This window comes from Rhododendron vialii, chromosome 5a, assembly GCF_030253575.1.
Source record: "Rhododendron vialii isolate Sample 1 chromosome 5a, ASM3025357v1".
Classification (NCBI taxonomy): domain Eukaryota; kingdom Viridiplantae; phylum Streptophyta; class Magnoliopsida; order Ericales; family Ericaceae; genus Rhododendron; species Rhododendron vialii.
Window position 1 is genome coordinate 32,858,198 of NC_080561.1, and position 21,663 is coordinate 32,879,860.

A 21,663-nucleotide genomic window follows, 5' to 3' on the forward strand; every position below is an offset into this window, starting at 1 on the left:
CATCTGCAAAAGTGTATTTTTCTTTCCTTTTACGAATGCAGTAGTTCATGTGAGCTGTTGAGCTCTTAGGTTGTGGAGATCCCAAGTTTGCAGCAAACAGCAGCAGTATTGGTGGTGGTGGTGATGGAGCCCGCTGGTAGTAGAGATGTTGGAAAAAATATGAGGTATGTCTACGGGACTGGAGTCCGATTCCACTATCAACAAAGGTTCTTACAAATGGATTTGCAAAGAGATACAAGATCTCACAAACACCGTAAGGTGTATCTAACAATCACTAATATAAAGAGGAAAGACCTCACCAAATGTTGAAAAGGAGAGCCGGAAACAGAGCACAAATCAGCCTCAAATGTTGATGAAGATGATGCTTCAAGAGAAAGAGAGAATGGCTGCCCCAATTGGTTCTCTTACCCACCGAAACACTCACACACAATGCACTAAAGTTTTTTCCTTTTTGGAAAGTTTTTTCCTTTTTCTTTCCAAAGGCTACTAACTTTTCTGATGATGTTTTTCCCCAAAACAGACGAAAACCAAATTAGCTTCCAGGAGAAGCTTTTCTCATCCCAACAAATCACGTGCCAAACATGTGCTCCAAATGTGTAGAATGTTCCACCAAAACTAGCCCACAATTATTATTAGGCTAGCAAATGAGAAGTAAAAAACACTTTTTCCCAATTAACTATACTAAATATCGCTGATACAAACTGTTGAAGCTAAATAAATCAACGCCCATGGTCTTGAGAAACATAAAATGGTTTTGCCATCGTAAGTCTTGAAGCCAGACTTTCCACAGTATAATCATAATCGTAAGGAGCAGGGATCCAAGGTGGAGGGTACAGATGCTCACAATCCTTGCAACCGTGACGATGGCCGAGTTGGTACAATTTTGTGCTCGGCTGATGTGAAGAAACATTTCCTGGAACGATATTTCCTGGTATTTTATCCTCAAAGGCTGATTGGGAGCTCGTCTCTTCTTGTTCCTGCTTGCATATAAGGCGGACTCCAACCTCCTTTAATTTACCTCCGGACACTAAAATATTGACTTCATCTCCGCCTTCCAAATGATTTCCAAACTTCCAATAACTTAACCACATCATATCTTCACCATCTTCTGCAATACCAAAGACATATGGGCGATGGCACCAAACCAAGCCCTTTGTCCTATTACTTATGACAGTATGTGGTTCATATTCTTGTGGATTAGAGTGCTCAAAAATTGAACACACATTCAAGCCTTGGCTATGAATTCTCTATATGCAACAGAAAGAGAACTTTTGGTAAATTACAAAATGAAGTCATTCAAGCCCGTTGAAATGTTTAAACCCTTTCAGAATCATAGCTATACGTTTACACAAGCGGATAGTTTTTGTTTTTTTGGGTGCGAGAGTAGGTACCATGGCTATGACGAAATTCTCTAGAGGCTCAACTTTTCTAGGAAAGCTTATTTGGAAAATGAGAACTACATTTCTCCAGATATTACATATCGTGATGCTCGTAGAGCGGCTATTGAGGATGCATACCTGCAACCTCAAGATAAAATAATTGCGAAATGGAAAATTTGCGGGATATTACTAGAGACCGAGAAATTGCAGAACAACAACGACAACGCGGAAACTAGAAATATGATCAAATATCATTCCTACGTTTTATTGTACTCCGTAATTACTTTCCGAATGCATCTTTATTGTATACTACATTGTGCGATGCCATGAGTAAAATAAAAAAGTTGATATTTTCTGGAAATAAAATGTATTCTTGAATTCAAGTTAAGGGTGAGTTTTCACTATTCTAATTTTTTTTTTTTTTTTTTCGAACTATCATTCTAATCTGGGGTGGTTGGTGATCTACGGTTGAGTCTAGGGTTAGCTTTTGAGCTGGGCTTTATTGTGTTGATTTGGGTATTTTAGGCCTTTTGTATGTGCTTTATTGTTTTTATTTGGGGTTTTACGCCCACGGGTGTTTTGGGCTTTGTTCCTATCGGAGGAGTATTTGGGTTTTATTCCCAATTGGTTGTACTTCTAACTTTTGGTTGGAATCCATTTCCTCCTATTTTCCTTAATAAAATGTTTTTGCCGATAAAAAAAGGGAGATAATAATCAAGATATTTTCACTAAATGGTATTTTAATTGATGTATGTGAGTGGAATGACTTACCTAAAAAAAGGGAGGCCACGAAAGCAATTAAACGATAGATCTAGTTTCGTCAGTGAGAATAGGTTTCTAAGGTCTCCAGGGAAATCATCATCTGAAAGATTACAGTTCGCCAGACTTAATTCTACCAAGGACCATGGTAAAGAAAGCCGTGAAATCTCTGGACTTTTTCTTGGATCCAACCGCCAAGGCCAGATGAAAGATTGCACTGCATTCACTTGCCCATTGGTAGGGAGAGATTGATTCAAAGCAATTCCATCTACCTTGAGCACAGTTAGAGACTCCATATTCCCCATGTTTGTCGGCAATCCGTCGAGATTTGAGCAACCGGAGATGACAAGCGTTTCCAAATGTTTTAGCATACAAATGCTTCTCGGAAGATTCCTCAAATTTTTGCAGTCTTCCAAATTTAAGAAAACAAGTCTCTCAAGGTGTCCAATGGATTCATGAACCTCAACCAAACATGTACAACTTTTAAGCACCAGCCTCTCAAGATTTGGGAGTTCTGAAAAGTTGGGAGTTTTCACAAGGTTATATGAATGACTTAGATTGAGGATTTTTAACAACCATAGAAACTGCAAAAGAAAAAGGACCAAAAGTGGGTATCATAGCCTTCAGTTCACTTATCAAAGAAATTTTGAAGGAAGAAAAATGTAGTAACATACCTTGGTTCCTTCCCATACATTTTTTAAGCGGCTATATTGCATGTCAAGAGCAACCAAGCTCTCCAAAGGGAAATCACAAGATATGGACTTTAGTGGGAATCCCCGCCAGCACAACCATCTTAATCCTTTGGGAAACTTTTTATAGGGCCCACTAATATGTACACCATTGAGCTGCAAAACTTTTAGTTTGTTCATCCTTGCAAATGCATCAACTTCCAAAGCCACTCGATTTGAATTTTCTGAATCTGTGGGCTCGAGGTTAGAGGAGAAGATATTGAAACCATATCTTTTAAGGGAACCACCAAAATTTGACAATAAGTGCTTCCCAAGGTACTCTTCATAGTGACGTTTTCTATTATCACCAAAAACTGTAGACGCATATCCTTCCTCTTTGAAAAGACACATATCGAGTTTGAGGCCTTCTATTTCGCTTGTGCCCTAACATACGAAAGAGAAAAAAGAAAAAGAAAAAGGAAAGGGAGCATAGGCGGCAGGAACAATGATTAGTAAATAGAATCCTACCCAAATTCATACAAAAGTACATAAAGGGCAAAGTATAATTCTTACAGTGTTTTCTTTCAAAACATTAAATGCGTCCTTATGATTCCAGAGGATGCTACGTTTGCTTGGCTCCTTTGGTGACTCTTGGCGAACAATTTCTCTTCCCATTTGTTGAAGCAAATGATGCATTACCAGTATATTACTTTCATCAATCGATATTAGACATCTGTCCACGAGGTTTTGAATCCCAACCACTGTGTAAAATTCACAGCTGTCTAAGATTGTAACTGTAGAATCCTTATCCCTTCCGACAAAAAAACAAGCAAGATGGAGGAATAGACGTTTGTCGTGGTCATCTTGTAAAGAGTCATAGCTTATTCAGAGTTTTTCAAGGATTTGACCGTCAGGAATCGCTTTCAATTTTTCCAATTGACTTTTCCATACATTTAAGCATTTCCCTGACAGAGAAGAACCAAGAACTTCAATTGCTAATGGAAGCCCTCCACAGTAGCTTACTACCCTTTTTGAGACCTCTCCATATCCATTGTTAGGAGAATATTTTCCAAAGGCATGCCAGCTAAAGAGCTCCAAGGATTCCTCGTTACTTAGATTTTCAACCCTATGCACCTTACAGAACTTAGAAGCCCTTAGTAATTGCTCACACCTAGTGGTTATGATGATTTTACTTCCTGAAAAAAGCAAACGTTGCATTCCAAGTAGTGCATCTAATTGTTCATGTTTATCCACATCATCAATAACTACAAAAACTTTTTTGCAAATTATGGCATCTTTAATCATAGCAGTTCCTTCAGATATACTATTTAGCTTTACTTTTCTTGTCTTCAAAATGTCTGAAACAAACTTTCTTTGTAATTGAAATAAACCATCTTGTTGTCGTGAAGTTTCTCTTACATTCTCAAGAAAACTGCTACCTTCGAATCTCGAGAAGTTCAAATCATACAGAAGTTTTGCAATGGTTGTCTTGCCTATTCCACCCATTCCACAAATTGCAACTATGCCAACATTACTTGGCCCACCTTCTAGCCAAAGCTGAATGTTTTTGACCCGTGAATGTATTCCAACCAAGTGGTGCGCAATGTTCAAGGTTGTGTATCTTAGCTTGTCTCCTACCACTCTTATAATTTTCTGGATAAACCTTGCCTCGTGTCTGAAAGATGCGATGATGATGAGACATAAAAAAACAAAAAGATTACATGATTGAATAGCACAAACCAAGAATTAAACATTTCAAAGGAATAACTAACAAAAATGAGCACGTTATTGGCACTATTGCAGCAATGAGATGAGTATGAGGTGAAAAGCGATGAAAGTTATGCCTAGCTAAAGAATCGAGTTACGAGGAAATTACCCATCAACTTGATTTTGTAAATTCATCCCGGCCACATCTGCAACTTCTCTAAGCGCAGCCCTCCATGTACCCACCTTATCCTTCAATTTCTCTTTCGCCAGTTCATTTGTTTCTGATTTGAGCTTCTCTTCATGCCTTGTAAATGCTTCTTCTAAACGGCCACTTTGCTTCCTCAGTTCAGACGGTTCCACGTCATAGAAGACAGGTAGAACGAAATGTCCAGAAGCCCTGCATTTAAGTATCATCACAAGCTCTTCGAGGCACCAAGTTGACGAGGCATAGTTCTTTGACAAGACAATTATCGAAATCCTCGACTCTCGAATAGCTTTCTCGAGTTCAGACTTGATATCTTCTCCTCTTTCTATGCCATCATCATCTCTGAAGGAGCGGAATCCGGCTTGGTCCAAAGCTATGTAGAGGTGATCGGTGAAAGTCTTGCGAGTGTCCTCGCCCCTGAAGCTCAAGAATACATGATAACTACATGGAGAAGCCGCAGAAGTGGCTTCTTGGGATTTCATAGGAGACATTGAACAAAGCCCAAGAAAAGACTAAGGAGTCAAGCACCAAGAGATCACTGCTATCTGTCAAGACTCCAAACGCAATCCAATTTGTATTTAAGAAGAGATGCCAGCTTAGCCAACGAGAGTCAACTGAAATCTAGTCATGAAAAGCAAAAGCTAGTGGAAGAACAGCATTCTCTAAAGATTTATTTATGGATTTTCCGCCTGGCTAGAAGCAACTAAACACAAATGGAACCAGTAATTCCGCAGTCCTTGGAACATTATGAACCCCTGGGAAAAGAACTCAAGAAATCTCTGGCAAAAGCCTGCAACATCAAGGAAAATGTGGTCCAACTCTGTACAAGATGCTTGAAAGATCCTCTGCTTCCTCTCCCTCCATGTTGCAAAAGAAACCTTCACAGGTGCTTCTGAGGCATGGAGAAAAAACCAATCAATAGCCAAACCATTTTATATGGCACACAATTAACTAAGTTCGTCACCATACGTTTTTTCTTTTTCCGGATGGAGGAGGAATAGGGGCATTCTAAAAACAAGTGGTCATGAGATTATAACTGAACTCTGCATAAACTGCACACTTCATCTACTCTCATACCCCAGTTTTGAAGTTTGTCAGTAGTACTCAGTCGATTCTGAATACGTACCATTCCCATCAACAAAAAAACATGGTTCATATCCATCAAGGGGGAAAAAAAAAAAAAAAACATTCAGTTGCATCAACCAAAAAATAAAAATAAAAAATCCCATTTTCAGCAACGAAAACAAAACAGATACCAAGTTAATCCCCCAATTTGGTTTAAATCAGGCGTTCTATTCCCTTCTTTTTATAGCCCGACGATAGGATGTTAGAGGTTAGTTGTTAGCGATTGCAATGGGGTTGAGCAACTCCTCCTTGAGGACTCGAAAACAAAACCTCGTGCTTATGAGAGGGAGAGTAGCGAACCAACCACACTATGAATCTGAAAGGTGAGTATCATTATTAAATCCGCAGAATGTCATGAAAATTATTGGAAAATTGAGAAAATATTAACTATTAGGAGTTTATTTATTAGTCTATCCATCATTCTCAAGTAAAACAAAAAATCCCCTAAAATGAGATTTGGGGGCTTTCCAAGAGACGATAAGTACTAGGAGACATTGTTTGGCATTTTGTTTTCTTGAAGAGTGAAGTAGTTTCTAAACTCACCTTCTGAGTTAGACTCTGAGGTAAACAGAGAGTCGTTCGTTGATAGAAGAAGCCATGAATGGAGTGGACGTGAAGATAGAGAGAGAGAAGCTTGTGTTGAAGGTGAGGTGAGAGAAAACGAAGAGGGACGTTGGGTGATGGAACAAAAAGTCAAAGAGTGGCAGGGACGCAAAACGTCTAGATCGATTGAGTGAGAGACTTTTGGGTGCTGGATGGGTATATTCCACGTGGTATCCGCTTAGCACATTTGGGGTGTCCAAATTACATTTTTAGACAGCTCGGATTAAAATTTTCTCTCTCCTATCACCCCAATACTTTCTATCTTCTTTTTCTCTTTTCAAATTCGAGCTGTCCAAAAATACAATGAATGGCTCAGATGAACCAAGCGGACACCATGTGGTACCTACCCTGCATTGATTTTTTTTTTTCAAACGGAGAGCGTGTAAAGTAGAGGATGGCTGTCTTTTCAATGGTGTCGCTACAGCCTGCAAGGTGGTAATTGTTCCCTTATAGGACGCTTCACTGAAATTTTCCACGGTGGGAACCACATATTTGTATCCCCTTTGACTTCTTGGTTGAAAAAAGAAAAGAAAAAAATGTGGAGTACGATTAGAACCTTAATTTTTTTTTTTTTTTTGTTTCTTTTTCTTCGTTTACATATGCTTTTTAAAACATGTAAAACGTGTCGTGTCTATCAGTTTTTCTTAAAATTCACGTATCGAAGTGTCAGTATCGTGTCACGTGTCCGTGTTAGTTTTACGTAAACTAAAACTAAACCCGTGGAGGTACCAAAAAATTAGGTCTGCATTTGTTTGATGCCCTTCGTGCGTCGACAATGATGCACCTCCCTCACTTTAAATTAGTATTAACCTGCTTGAAAATTGTAGAGATCTGTATTTTTTAGACCGTATTTTTTCTTTTGCAATCGTATGACTGTCGAGATAGACGGTATGGATTTACGGTGTGGCGTGTTCGTGAAAGGATATAATGGTAATTATGTGAGAAATGCACGTGTGTGTGTGGCGCGAGAACCAGGGGATTCCTCCCCCACCTTTGTCTTTTTCCCAGGGAGAATAATTCTCACATTTCTCTCCCTCACTCTTCAGCTCACTGTCTCTCTCTCCTCTCCTCCGAAACTTTCTCTCATCTCTTCTCTCTTCGATTTCATCTACCTAGGGTGAGATTCCGGACAAGGCCCGAGTATTAAAGTTGTTCTACGGAGCGCGGGCTTTCCGAATATTCAAGAAAAATTACGATCGGACCACGTGGGCTTCGGTTGACTTGGTCAAAGGGTCGGATTTTATTCAAAACCCATGAGGCAGGGATTCTTACGCTTGTTATTCGTTTATATGTTGATTATGTTGATAGATCGTGCTTTAAATCGTTGTTTGAAGTTGTTTCCTTCATTTCCGAAATTCTGCAGAACAGGGTCTTAGTTTTTGGGGTTTTTCGTCTTCTTAAACTTGAAATTGAATTTTGGTTCCTTCGTATGAAATAGAGTAGACTTAAAGCCCCTTCTAATGCCACTGGAATCACCCAAAACCGTTGAGAATTGAATTTATGGTGATTTTTAGAATACTGGTCTCTAATCTGTCTCGTTTTCTGGGTTTCAGCCCACTTCGGATGGTCATAACTTCCTCGTCCGATGTCCGTTTTATGCAAACTTTGTATCGGTTCGAAGGTCTTGAAGTTAGCTTTCATTTGCCACCGGAATCGTCTTAAAACTCTTAGTACACGGAAAGTTATGATCGTTTGAGTGGAGGCGTGTCAACCTGTCATGCTGCGTGACAGATTCGTGTAGCCTCGGTAAACCCCTGTTTAACCGCCGCCCTTGGAGTGCAGATTTGACAAGGGTTCCTTCGTGACTTATAAGCTTCGTTCAATCGCGCAACTATTGAGATTGGAATCACTCAAAAATATTTAGAACTCGATTTATATTGATTTTTAGAAGATTGCCTTGTAATCTGAAAATCTGGGCAGCTCACTGAGCAGTGTTTTTCATTGATTAGCTATGGTAAACGACCCTATTGGTTATGGGTCCTTGTAGGTTTTAAAGATGGGTATGTTGGTGATGTTTTGGCGTTGGAATCATTGAAAAATATTGAGTATGCTATTTTTAATAAATTTTTGAACACGAACTGCTCTGCTGAAAATTAGAATATCTGACAATCATTCCTAAGCTTGAAAGATCGTATCGTATGACTCGTCGAATGTATGTGTGCCATTGGTTTTTCGTTAGCATAGTTGGAGTATCATCGTAAAGGCTATAGTAGCATGAAGGAGTCCGTGAACGTCGTAGACTATAAGAAATGTTGTGACGTGCTTAATTGGTAGAAGAGTACTTGTTTGATTAAATTGATTAAATGACTTTTGGATTCGATTGAATGATTTGATGTTTGTGGAACGCGGAATGAACGTGATGACAAATTGTCACAAAGAGAACTTTCAGGGTCTCTTAAATGAGTAAATGCCTGGCAGGAGCTATATGCTCATATCATATGCTTTTAGGGCTCGTTATCGAGTAAGTGTCTGGCAGGAGCTTAGGCTCAGACACATGACATGAAATTGGTTTATGAAGTTGATGAAAGAGATTCTGGTGACTGATGATAATGAGAAATGGGATTTGGTGATGAAATGTGGAATGTGAAAGATTGTGAAATTGTACGAGATGTAATGAACGGTACTAAAGTTGTTGTTTATTTACTTAGAATGATGTAGGAATATTGATGGTCCTTGTTTGACATACGAGCAGATAGATCCTTCATATAGGTCGCCTAGAATCCCTGATCATAGTGTGCTACTGTTGACAGTCTTATGTACTTGGGCTTATCTGTCGTTACACTCTCACTCTAGATGCATAACTCATCATATTTTCCTATAACTTGCGTATAGATTTCTCTACTGGGCACGTGTATGCTCAAACCCTATCATTTTCAGGTACAAAAATAAGGAAGTTGGCATGGCGTGCATATCGTGCTTATTGATCGTGTCTTTCAAAGGTATAAAAGAGGCGATTATTTGCATTTGATTCGAAAGGAGTATTTTTGGAAAGACATTTGTTAGAACAGTAATATTATTTTCTTCGGACATTGGTATTTCGATAACTTGGGGCCTCGAGCCAGGGATGTACTCATTGAATTTTATTTGAGAACAATGAACAGAAAGGTCTTTTGAGGTATTATTTGTATTACAGTGAGGATTTTATTTATTAAAAGTGTTTATTATTTATGTAAAAAATCGAGGGCGTGACAAAAATCCTCACTGGAGTGTGGAAAAAATACAGTAATTTCAACACACTATTAAGAGGATGTGCACTGAATTTGGCTATATTAAGATTCCATTGTCATGAATAATCCAGGGAATTTAAGGTGTTTGGGAGTTTATTTTTTTTCTTTTCATTTTCACCCATTTAGCTTTTTCCAATTTTGATTAGAATGTAGGGGAATTTAAGTGGCAACAGAAATTAGCGGGAAGTCCAAGCATTTCGCGATTGAAACTCGGCAACCTTTTGTGATCAGGCAGTAAGAGATAAATTTTTTGTGAATCTATTAGTCCTGATGAAGATGGTTTATTTTTGACAAGACCGGGAAGGAAAATAATCAAAGTGCGCGTAACCCACCTGGACAACTCGTCGAGCCAAAAACTAAAAAACAAAGAATATTCGATGTCACGTGAGTAACGTTTGATGAACTAATAATAGAAAGTCGAGCCAAATAATTGACTGCACAGTATAAGGATAAGAATGGCTGAACGTACTATCCAGAGAAGCTTTTCACCACAAATTTCCAAGTCAGAGCTCCCATATATCCATATGCTTGTAAACCTCTCTGGAAAAGCCAATACTAGGTTGGAAAAATGGCTGCTGCAAATTTTGAACTGTTGGTGAAAACTCTACCGAATCTGAAATACACTTCGAGTCACAACTATGTCGCTTTCCTAAAGACAGTATTTGCCCCCACCAGATGGTATGCAAAGGGTAACAGCAAATTTGCCTTCAAGATAAATCGAAGCCCGAACTCGAAGTTCTTTCCGTTTCCGTTTGCATTAACGAAACGGACAGAATACCTGCTGAATGGAAATGAGAACCGAGAACCACTGCGTTCTGTTTTCTGCAGCAAAACAGAATGCAGAATGAATGCTAGGAAGTATAGAGAGAGATGTGGAATTTTGGATTTTTGTGTGTACATATGAACACTGGATTCTGCAAAGTAGTGGTCTATTTATAGGCCACTACACACCCATTGAGAATGGGTATGCACCCGATCTAATCTGACCGTTGGATTAGATCCTATGGTCCAGATCGACTAGTCACACTCAATCACACCGAATTGGTGTGCTGTTTTACTCACACCCAATCGGATTTGATCCAGTCCGTTGGATCGAGCCTATTCGCGGCCGACGGCTGCGATCGCAACTCCACGAATCAGCGCACCCATACGCACGAGTCGCACCCGATCGGAACCACCCCGTGTGACTCACCTGCCACGCGTGTGACACATGTCATCCACGTCAGCGCAACCTTATTGCCAACTCGCAATAAGAAATGGCGCCTAGCGCTGACGTGCTAAGCGCAAAGTGCGCTGCTAAAGCGCCACAATGCACCACAGCCCACGCCACACTGCCCACGCCGCGCGCGCGTGTGCGTGTGTGAGTGTGTACCGGCTCTACCGGTATGGTGCGAAGCACCAAAGGGCTGCACCACACTAGATCATTAGTTACTTACATTAGGAATGTTTCCTAATATATACCACTCCAACATCTCTCAGCTTACCAATGTGGGACAAAGCTCACAAAGAGGAAAACAAGCATTCTAAGGAAACAAAGGAAATTTACAAAACCAAAAAAGACGACTCTTTTATTTTGAAAATCTCTAACAATCCCCCACCATTTTCGAAATACAGATGAAATATTCTCGGTTCTTATTACAAGGTTTATGCATACATAAATAGTGTTTTGCGACTTCAACTATTCACTTAGTGAAAACATATCAAAGCTGGTCAAGGCAGCATAGTAGACGTGTCTTTGAACTTGTTGTCCTCTGTCGACCAACCGGACGTGTCGCACGCATAATCCTCCAAATAATACAGATATCCTAATCGGTTGACCCGTGAACTGGCCTTAGGTCTTTATCTTGATTTCATGAACGCTCTAAGGTCTAGCCCCTGTGACCTATAGGAAACGGCACCACCTCCACATTCACATAGGTAGATCGCTATCCGTGCTCCTATAACATTAGCACAAAACAATCTATTAAAAACTAAGTAGTTCAACCTCCTTTGTATTCACATTATAGATACAAAACACTTTACCTTGGAATGTGTAAAATAGCTTTAAAGTGTTTCCAATCACGACATATGGTGTAGTTTCTCATTGAACTCAAGATATTGAGAGTATCAACCGGTTGAGTTGAGTTTCCACCAGGAGTGATTAAACTAATGGGCAAAAGTCTCATTCCCCTTGACGTTTTCAACACCAAATTCCTTGCAAGGCCTTTCGTAAAAGGATCCGCCAAGTTTTGACTTGACTTAACAAAATCAATGGTTATCACCCCTTCAACGATCAATTGTCTCACATAGCTATGCCTTAGTCCAATATGCCTGGACTTTCCATTATACACTTGGTTATACGCTCGCGACAACGTAGCTTGATTATCACAATGCAGCGATACAGGTGGCATAGGCTTAGGCCACACTGGAATTTCCAGCAACAAATTTCTCAGCCATTTTGCCTCCTTACTACCAGAAGCTAATGCTACAAACTCACCTGCCATGGTCGAGTCTGTTATCAGCGTTTGCTTCTTAGATCCCCAGAAGATTGTTCCTCCACCAAGTGTAAAAATCCAACCACTCGTTGACGAGTGATCATTCCGCTCAGTAATCCAACTAGCATTGGTGTATCCTTCTAAAACCGAAGGATAACCACTATAGACTATTCCATAATCTATAGTCCCTTTGAGGTACCGCAGTACTCTATATACTGCATGCCAATGCACATATCCAGGATTATTAGTATACCTACTAAGTCTCCCCACCGCATATGCAATGTCCGGTCTTGTACTTGTCATGGCATATCAAGCTGCCAATCACTCTAGAATACTCTAGTTGTGACACCGCTCTCCCCTCATTAAGATCCAATGGTGATTGAGAGTCATACGGAGTAGACACCGGTTTGCTTTCAAAGTGATTAAACTTCTTTAAAATCTTCTCAATGTAATGTTCCTGGGATAGAATCAAGTGACCACCACTTCTTTTAATTTTTATACCCAATATTACACAGCAATACCCATATCTTTCATACTAAAGTTAGCAAAAAGAAAATCTTTTGTACTCTGAATGCTCTCTTGGTCTGTACCAAAAATGAGCATATCATTTACGTACAAACAGATTATGACTCCTCGTTTGCCATTAAATTTACTATACACGCACTTATCAGACTGGTGTATTGTAAAACCATTTGACACAATAACTTTGTCAAACTTCTCGTGCCATTGCTTAGGTGCATGCTTAAGTCCGTAAAGAGACTTTATAAGCTTGCAAACTTTGTGCTCATAACCTTGCACAACAAACCGCTCTGGTTGCTTCATATAGATTTCCTCATCTAACTCACCATTAAGGAATGCAGTCTTGACATCCATTTGGTGTATCTCTAACTTGTATATAGAAGCTAGAGCAATTAAAACTCTAATTGTTGAGATTCTAGCAACCGGGGCATAGGTATCAAAGTAATCAATACCTTCTTTCTGGGTAAAGCCTTTGGCAACAAGTCTGGCCTTGGACTTATCAATAGTTCCATCAATTTTCATTTTCTTCTTGAAAATCCATTTACAAGCAATTGGCTTAGAACCAGGTGGTAAATCCGCCAGAACCCATGTATTATTACCCATGATAGAGTCCATCTCATCTTGGATAGCCTCTTTCCAGAAAGCCACGTCTTGCGATTTCATTGCTTCCTCAAATGTCAAAGGATCATTTTCAACGTGAAGTGAAAATACATTGTGAGCACATGAAATCTCTCTAGTGCCTTCAACTAGATAAACTATGAAATCAGGACCAAACGTTTTCTCTATCCGAACTCGTTTGCTCCTTCTCAATTCAACTTGTTCCTCGGGTTCATTTCCTTCAACTGGAACCTCTAAAGGCTCGTTGTCCTCTTCGGACATCAAAGGAAACTCTTCCGAATCTTTTTTAGATTCCAAATCTTTACTAGATTTTAACCTTGGAATTCTGTCAAATCTGTTTTCATAGAACACTGCATCTCGAGATTCAATGATGGTGTTGATGGACACAACATCATTAGGCTCGGCCACTAGAAACCTATATGCTTTACTGTGCAAAGCATATCCAAAGAATACACACTCGATTCCTTTTGGACCCAGTTTCTTCCTTTTAGGTCCAGGCAATCTCACAATCGCCCTACATCCCCAAGTCTTAAAATAACTCAAGTTTGGTTTCCTTTTTGACCAGAGTTCATATGGAGTAATGTTAGACTTTTTGAGAGGTACTCTATTCAGGATATAAGCAGCGGTAAGTATGGCTTCGCCCCACAAACCTTTACTTAATCCTGCATTGCTTAGCATAGCAAACACCATCTCAGATAAAGTTCTATTCTTCCTTTCGGCCACTCCATTTTGTTGAGGTGTATAAGGTGCAGTTACTTCATGAATTATCCCTACTGATTCACAATAATCAGGGAAGTGATATTCACCACCCCTGTCAGACCTAAGACGTTTTATCTTCAAACCGTATTGATTTTCAACTTCAGTCTTATATGCAACAAATTTATCAAGTACTTCATCTTTGGAATGAAGCAAATAGATATAGCAAAATTTCGAATAATCATCTATGAATGTTGCCATATAAAGTTTTCGGCCTCTAGTTGGAGTGCTATGAAAATCACATACATCACTATGAATCAATTCAAGTAATGAAGAAGTCCGCTCAATTTTAGGAAATAGCAATCTGGTTATCTTTGATTCCAAACAAATCTTGCATTTATCATCCATATCATTATCAGATTTAGGAATTAGTCCAGATTTAATCATGCAATCCATTTTCCTTGTACTGATATGTCCTAAACGAGTATGCCAAAGAGAAAAAGAATCAAGCATATAAGCAGAAACAACTGTGTTATTAATATTAAGCATAAACATCCCCTCGGTTACATAGCCTTTATCAACAAACACACCACCCTTGGACACAACAATTTTGCCCGACTCAAACACTACTTTAAAACCATACTTATTAAGTAGACTTGCAGACACGAGATTCTTCCTAACTTTTGGTACATGATACACATCAGTAAGAGTCAGCGTCTTGCCAGAAGTGAACTCCAAGTCCACTTTGCCTTTTCCCTTAACTGATGCAGTTGACGCATTTCCCATGAACAGAACAGTACCATCTGCAATTGGACTATACTCAGTAAAGAGCCTCTTGTCATTGCAGACATGCTTTGTCGCACCAGAATCAACCCACCAACCTCCAGCATCATCGAGGATATTCTCCTCGGAAACAACAGCAATGAATTTAGAATTCTTTGCCCTAGATGCTCCTGGATTTCCACCAGAGTTCTTCCTTTTCAGCATTTTGCATTCTTTCTTAAGATGCCCAGGTTTGCCGCAATGCCAGCAACCAGTGTCGGTAGGATCCCGCTTCTGCTTCTTCCACTTACTAGAAGACTTATCACCGTCCCTATTCTTGCGTTTCTTGTTGGAACTTTCTTCCACCACATGTACTTTGGAAGTAGAATTATCCTTACCCTCCTGACACCTTGTCTCTTCCTCCACCCGAAGGTGTTGGGCCAACTGATCAAGAGTAAGTTCCTCGGTCTTATGTTTGAGTTCCTTTTTGTAATCTTTCCAAGCTGCAGGTAGTTTGTCAATAACAGAGGAGACAACAATAGATTCATCCATATGCTTGAAAAATAACCTTAAACTGACTGAGGATATACTGTATCTCATGCAACTGATCAATGACCGGCTTTGTATCAACCAAGCGATAATTCATAAACTGACTAACAAGAAATTTCTTACTTGTAGTGTCATCAGAAAGATATTTATCGTTGAGTGCATCCCAAAGTTCCTTTGCTGTCATTGAATTCTGATAGACGTCGAATAGTGAATCCGACAGTGCATTGAGGATGTGTCCTCTACAGATGTAATCATCATTCTCCCACTTGCCCGTTTCACGGGCCTACTCCATAGTTTCATCATCTGGATTTTCCGGTATCTCCGGACTCGAAGTAGTCAGAACATACACCACTTTCAGGGTCGTTAGCAAGAAGTGCATCTTCTTCTGCCAACGCCTGGAATTCCCACCTTCAAACCGCTCCAATTTCAGAAAGACTTGTGTCATATTCTGTAGAGACATCGCCATTGCCAAATACTGTCTTTAGATTGTTGGAAAAATGGCTGCTGCAAATTCTGAACTGTTGGTGAAAACTCCACTGAATCTGAAACACACTTCGAGTCACGACTATGTCGCTTTCCTAAAGACAATATTTGCCCCCACCAAATGGTATGCAAAGGGTAACAGCAAATCTGCCTTCAAGATAAATCGAAGCCCGAACTCGAAGTTCTTTCCGTTTGCGTTTGCACTAACGAAACGGACAGAATACCTGTTGAACGGAAATGAGAACCGAGAACCACTGCGTTCTGTTTTCTGCAGCAAAACAGAATGCAAAATGAATGCTAGGAAGTATAGAGAGAGATGTGGAATTTCGGATTTTTGTGTGTACATATGAACACTGGATTCTGCAAAGTAGTGGTCTATTTATAGGCCACTACGCACCCATTGAGAATGGGTATGCAGCCGATCTAATCTGACCGTTGGATTAGATCCTATGGTCCAGATCGACCAGTCACACCCAGTCACACTGAACTGGTGTGCTGTTTTACTCACACCCAATCGGATTTGATCCAATCCGTTGGATCGAGCCTATTCGCGGCCGACGGCTGCGATCGCAACTCCACGAACCAGCGCACCTGTACGCATGAGTCGCACCCGATCGGAACCGCCCCGTGTGACTCACCTGCCATGCGTGTGACACGTGTCATCCACGTCAGTGCAGCCTTACTGCCAACTCGTAATAAGAAATGGCGCCTAGCGCTGACGTGCTAAGTGCAAAGTGCGCCGCTAAAGCGCCACAGCCCACGCCACACTGCCCACTCCGCGCGCGTGCGTGGGTGCGTGTGTACCGGCTCTGCCGGTATGGTGCGAAGCACCAAAGGGCTGCACCACACTAGATCATTAGTTACTTATGTTAGGAATGTTTCCTAATATATACCACTCCAACATCTCTCAGCTTACCAATGTGGGACAAAGCTCACAAAGAGAAAAACAAGCATTCTAAGGAAACAAAGGAAATTTACAAAACCAAAAAAGACGACTCTTTTATTTTGAAAATCTCTAACATACTAAGTTCAAAACTTTTTCTTCCCCAAATCCAGCCAAGAACAATAGGAAAAAAACCCAACATAAGAACTGATTCGGAGTGAATTTTTGTTGTATTCCTAGCTCTAAGCACTGATTTAGGGATACTTCCACCCTCTATTTGTTCTTTTGTAAATAAAATTATGGATGAGAGTGTTCAAATCCTCCTAGTAACCTTTCCAGCTCAAGGGCACATTAACCCATCTCTCCAATTCGCCAAGCCCCTTATGACAATGGGCGTCCACGTCACTCTCTTAACGGCCTTTTCTGCTGTCAATCGCATAACCAAAAGCGTTGATGCCGCGCCACGAGGCGTAACCTTTCTCGGCTTCTCCGATGGGTACGACGACGGCTTTAGAGCCGGCATGGATTTCGAAGTCTACATGGCTGACCTAAGGACACGCAGTTCGGAGGCAGTGGCAACAGCCATCACTTCTAGTGCTGACAACGGAAAGCCCATTGGCCATGTGGTCTACACCACCCTTCTCCCTTGGGTAAGCCAGGCCACGCGTGACCTTCACGTGCCGTCCACTTTCCTTTGGATTCAACCAGCCACCACCTTGGATATTTTCTACTATTCCTTCTATGGTTATGGAGATGTACTCAATGAGAGCAAAATATCTGACCCTTCATGGTCAATTGAATTACCGGGATTGCCACGGCTCACTGGCCATGACCTTCCCTCTTTTCTACTAGCTCCAAATGCGTATAAATTTGCTCTACCTTTGTTTAAAGAGCATATAGATACTCTAGATGAAGAAACAAATCCGAAAATACTCGTAAACTCTTTCGATGCGTTGGAATTAGAGGTTCTACAGGCTATTAAGAAGTTAAATTTTGTAGCTATTGGACCTCTAATTCCGTCAACTTTCTTGGACGGAAAGGATCCATCTGACAATTCCTTTGGAGGAGATCTCCTTCCAAAATCAAACGACTATATCGAATGGTTGGATTCGAAGCCGAGAGGATCTGTTATTTACGTGGCATTCGGAAGCATCTCTGATTTAGCGAAGCAGCAAACTGACGAGGTTGCACGAGGTCTGCTTGAATGCGGAAGGCCGTTTTTGTGGGTGCTGAGAGGAAAGGGGAATGGTGAAAAAGAAAAAGAGGATAAGGTGAGTTACAAAAACGAATTGGAGCGACAAGGGATGATAGTGTCTTGGTGTTCTCAAGTGGAGGTTTTGTCACACTCCTCCATGGGTTGTTTTGTGAGTCATTGCGGGTGGAATTCTTCATTAGAGAGCTTAGTTTCTGGAATTCCCGTGGTGGCTTTTTCACAATGGGCAGACCAAGCGACAGATGGCAAGCTTATTGAAGATGTTTGGAAGACGGGGGTTCGATTGACTAAAAATGGAGAGGGAATTGTTGAGGGTGGTGAGGTTAAGAGGTGCATTGAAATGGTGATGGGAGGTGGGGGCAGAGGGGAGGAAATGAGAAACAATGCTAAGAAGTGGAAGGATTTGGCAAGAAAAGCTACCGTACGTGGAAGGTGGATCGTCGGACAAGAATTTCAGGGCTTTTGTTGATGAGGTTAGAGCTCATTTGTTTTAGACCATTCTTGATAGGAATTGAACCACAACTTCACTCCACTTAAATGCATCTACACACAATCGTTAAGTACTGTTCCGATTTGTAATGAATAATCTTGTTTGGACTCGTTGGTTTCGATTGTTTTTTGTGACCACTGCCATTAGTAAAGTGGTATCTTCAAAACCCAAAATCATTGTGGCCACATCAATTAAGCGAAATGTAGACACCCCAATCTGGGCTTCCAGATTAGTTTACTTACGGTTTTTGATTCCCCGATGATGAAATGGATCAAGAACACCCCGGGTATGTCGAGTGTTTGAGCTTTGAGTGTTTGAAAAACCCTTGAACCTAACCTAGCCTAAGCCACTTCAAAAACCAAAAACCCTACTGATGTGCGCCAGGGCGCAACCATCCCGCGCCAGGGCGCACCATCGCGCGTTTGACTCACTCCATCGCGCGACAGTGCGCCAGGGCGCACCATCGCGCGACAGACTCAAACCATCGCGCGATGGTCAAAGCTGTCCCCATCACCTTTATCAGCTGGGTTGCTTAGCCACCAAGCAAACCTCAACCAGCCTCGTGGACTGGCTGAGCTCCTCTCATTACACCAACCAGATTCACCTCCATCCTTCTCTATAAATACCCCCATTCTTCTTCCATTAAAAGGGTTCAAGAATTGCAAAGGTTAAAAAAAATCTCAAGAGCATAGCTTGCTCTTTCTCCTCCATTATCAAACATCCAACCACTCAATCAATCCTCAAATCTCAAAGCTCAACGCCTTTCAAACTCAAAACCGAAGGTATAGCTTACCTTTGTTCTGTTTTCTGTTCTGATCTCTGAGGGGGGCTGGCAGGGCCAAGGCTGGTAATCAATACCAGTTCTGGTCCTAAAGCTGGCAAGGTTTCAAAAACCGTCGTGGTACGAATCAGCGCGCGACGGACCCACTCACGCGCGCGACTGTTCTAGTCTGTGCTCGCTGGTCCGCGTGGGGATTGGTTCCTACTGTTTTGTGCTTTATTATGTTATAGATCACTGTTGAGCATGATAAAAATCAGTTTACTGCTTTCCTTAGTATAAACTGTTAGTCTTAGTTCAATATGAGTTTCTGCTGTTTTGGAGAACCCAGAAAAGTGTAAACCAAGCACTGGTCTGGTTGCGCCAGGGCGCGGCCATCTCGCGCCAGGGCGCACCATCGCGCGACGGACTGGCTCCATCGCGCGACAGTGCGCCAGGGCGCACCATCGCGCGACTGAGTGACTTCATCGCGCGACAGTGCGCCAGGGCGCATCCTCGCGCGCCAATCTGAAACCATCGCGCGATAGTATGCCCCTGACCAGTGAGTGGCCTTGCACGGGTAGCTTAGTTTTAGGCCATTGTTTTGTCCCCACACTGTTTTATGGGGTGTTTTATTAATTTGTAGGGCTTTACAACCTTTAAACTGTATATTATACTGCCTATAAACTGCGTGGTTTGTCCTGGGTGTGCACTGGTCCTTCCAGAGCCCAGATGGTTTGAGAATAAGAGCTGTGGGTTTGAGCTTACCGGCGCGCGCTTGTCTTGGAATTGTGTGCGCAGGAGTAAGCAGCATGCAGTGACTTGCTCAGTGCATGCTGGTTTCTTCCTACGCACGTCACTCCAAAACAGGGGCCTCCCAGTTTGTTTAAACTCCCACAGCAGTCTGTTCTCATCCTATACTAACTGCTCATCCATGCTATCATTCACATCTTGCAAACTGTTACAGTTTTAATCCCCTTAAACTGTTCCCCCGCCCTAATTGGCTAAAAATTGATTAATCAAACAGAATCGCAAACAAACATCTTTCGCAAATGCCTAAGTAGAGACCGATCTCCGGATTGGGCGAGAGGGGTGCCATAAAACCCTTCCCCTCTCGTAACCTGGCTCCCGAACCCAGATATGGTTATGACGGACTGGTTCCTTAACTTTTTCAAATCAATCAGCGCGGCAAGTGCTTCGAAATACGGTTCCTTGGGTGTCGAACCTTCAAACCCGAGTGGCGACTATGTATTTTGCGAGCGCTTGCTTCCCCGCTCGCGCTCCCTCGACCCGGGCATCTCGCGTCTCGGAATCCAGAAATTCCAAAAACGGGCACGCATGCCCACAGTGGCGACTCTGCTGGGGACCGAATCAATATTGGTCTATACTTAGATTTTAATACGCTTGAGAACAATCCCACAAAAGTCTGTCGAAATAGTGAGCTTCGCGCTGCTAAAGAAAGGATTGGTGATTTAACGGGACCTCGTGTCCGGCCATCCAATCTGGGGCTTTTCCGATTGTTCTCTTGTGTAGTTTCTTCTAAGTATTGATCAATAAAGAGAGCCAAATTTGAAAAGGCATTTGCGAATTTGCGATTCTATTCGATTAATCAATTTCTTTAGCATTTTTCATATGCATCGATGTGGGACAAGCCTCGTTGGATCGTTTTGGCAATCCGGCACGGTTTACCGGAGCTCGGGGACCCCGAATGACCAACAACCTTCGACAATGATGAGTCATTCTACCGTTTGACTGTTGCTCTGCGATTACGCGGGCAGCGGGAGGTATATCTTGGCTCTAGTCCGAGGAACCCGTTACAAGCCAAAACCAGCCTTTGCATATACAAAGCATTAGAACTCTCCAAACTAGGACAGGTACCTACAGGGTAAGATTACTTGCATCTAACCCCATATACTGTCTACGTGTTACTGCTTTCCCTATCGCATGCACTGTACATACACTATTTTGCATAGGAGCATGCTTAAGGTTGTCTTGTCTTTCAAGTTTGTCATGCGCTGTCTAAGACGTTGTTGGACCCGATGAGGAGTCGTTCATTCTGTCGAATGTTCGTTATCAATCGCAAAGTCCTTAGTTCAATGAGACTTTGGGAAATCAAAATTTACTACATCCTTGGCTCATGCCCGATTAAGGATTCAACCAACAATAAGGAACAACGAAGTAGTGATGCCACGTCATTGGTGCCACCCAGGTTGAAGTGCGAAGTCACTATACACCGCCGTGTTCAAGGTTAAGGTGCCATGTCATCACTACCAAGTTGTTCCAAATTCAAAGTTGAACCTTTAAATGGGACTAGTCGAAGATTTAGTCTATTTTGACTTCTTTTAGGATCTGTCGATCTACTCAAGGACACATCGCCGAAAAGAATTCTGAGGATTCCAGCAACGTCTGAAACTCGTGAGGCAAACTCGTCTCTGGAACTGTACATACATACATTCTGTTTTGCGTAGGAGCATGATTAGGGCGGCTTCTAGGTTGTCTCTCTCTTTCGAGTCTGTCTTATGCTTATTAGGACGCTGTTAGACCCG

At 41.6% G+C, this 21,663-nt stretch overlaps 2 pseudogenes; one reads left to right on the plus strand and one right to left on the minus strand.

The window, feature by feature from the left end:
• Positions 1-1,360: 1,360 nt before the first annotated feature.
• LOC131327229 (disease resistance protein RPV1-like) lies at positions 1,361-6,529 on the minus strand (annotated as a pseudogene).
• A 10,273-nt stretch (positions 6,530-16,802) lies between these two features.
• LOC131327227 (crocetin glucosyltransferase, chloroplastic-like) lies at positions 16,803-18,561 on the plus strand (annotated as a pseudogene).
• The last annotated feature ends 3,102 nt before the right edge of the window (positions 18,562-21,663 follow it).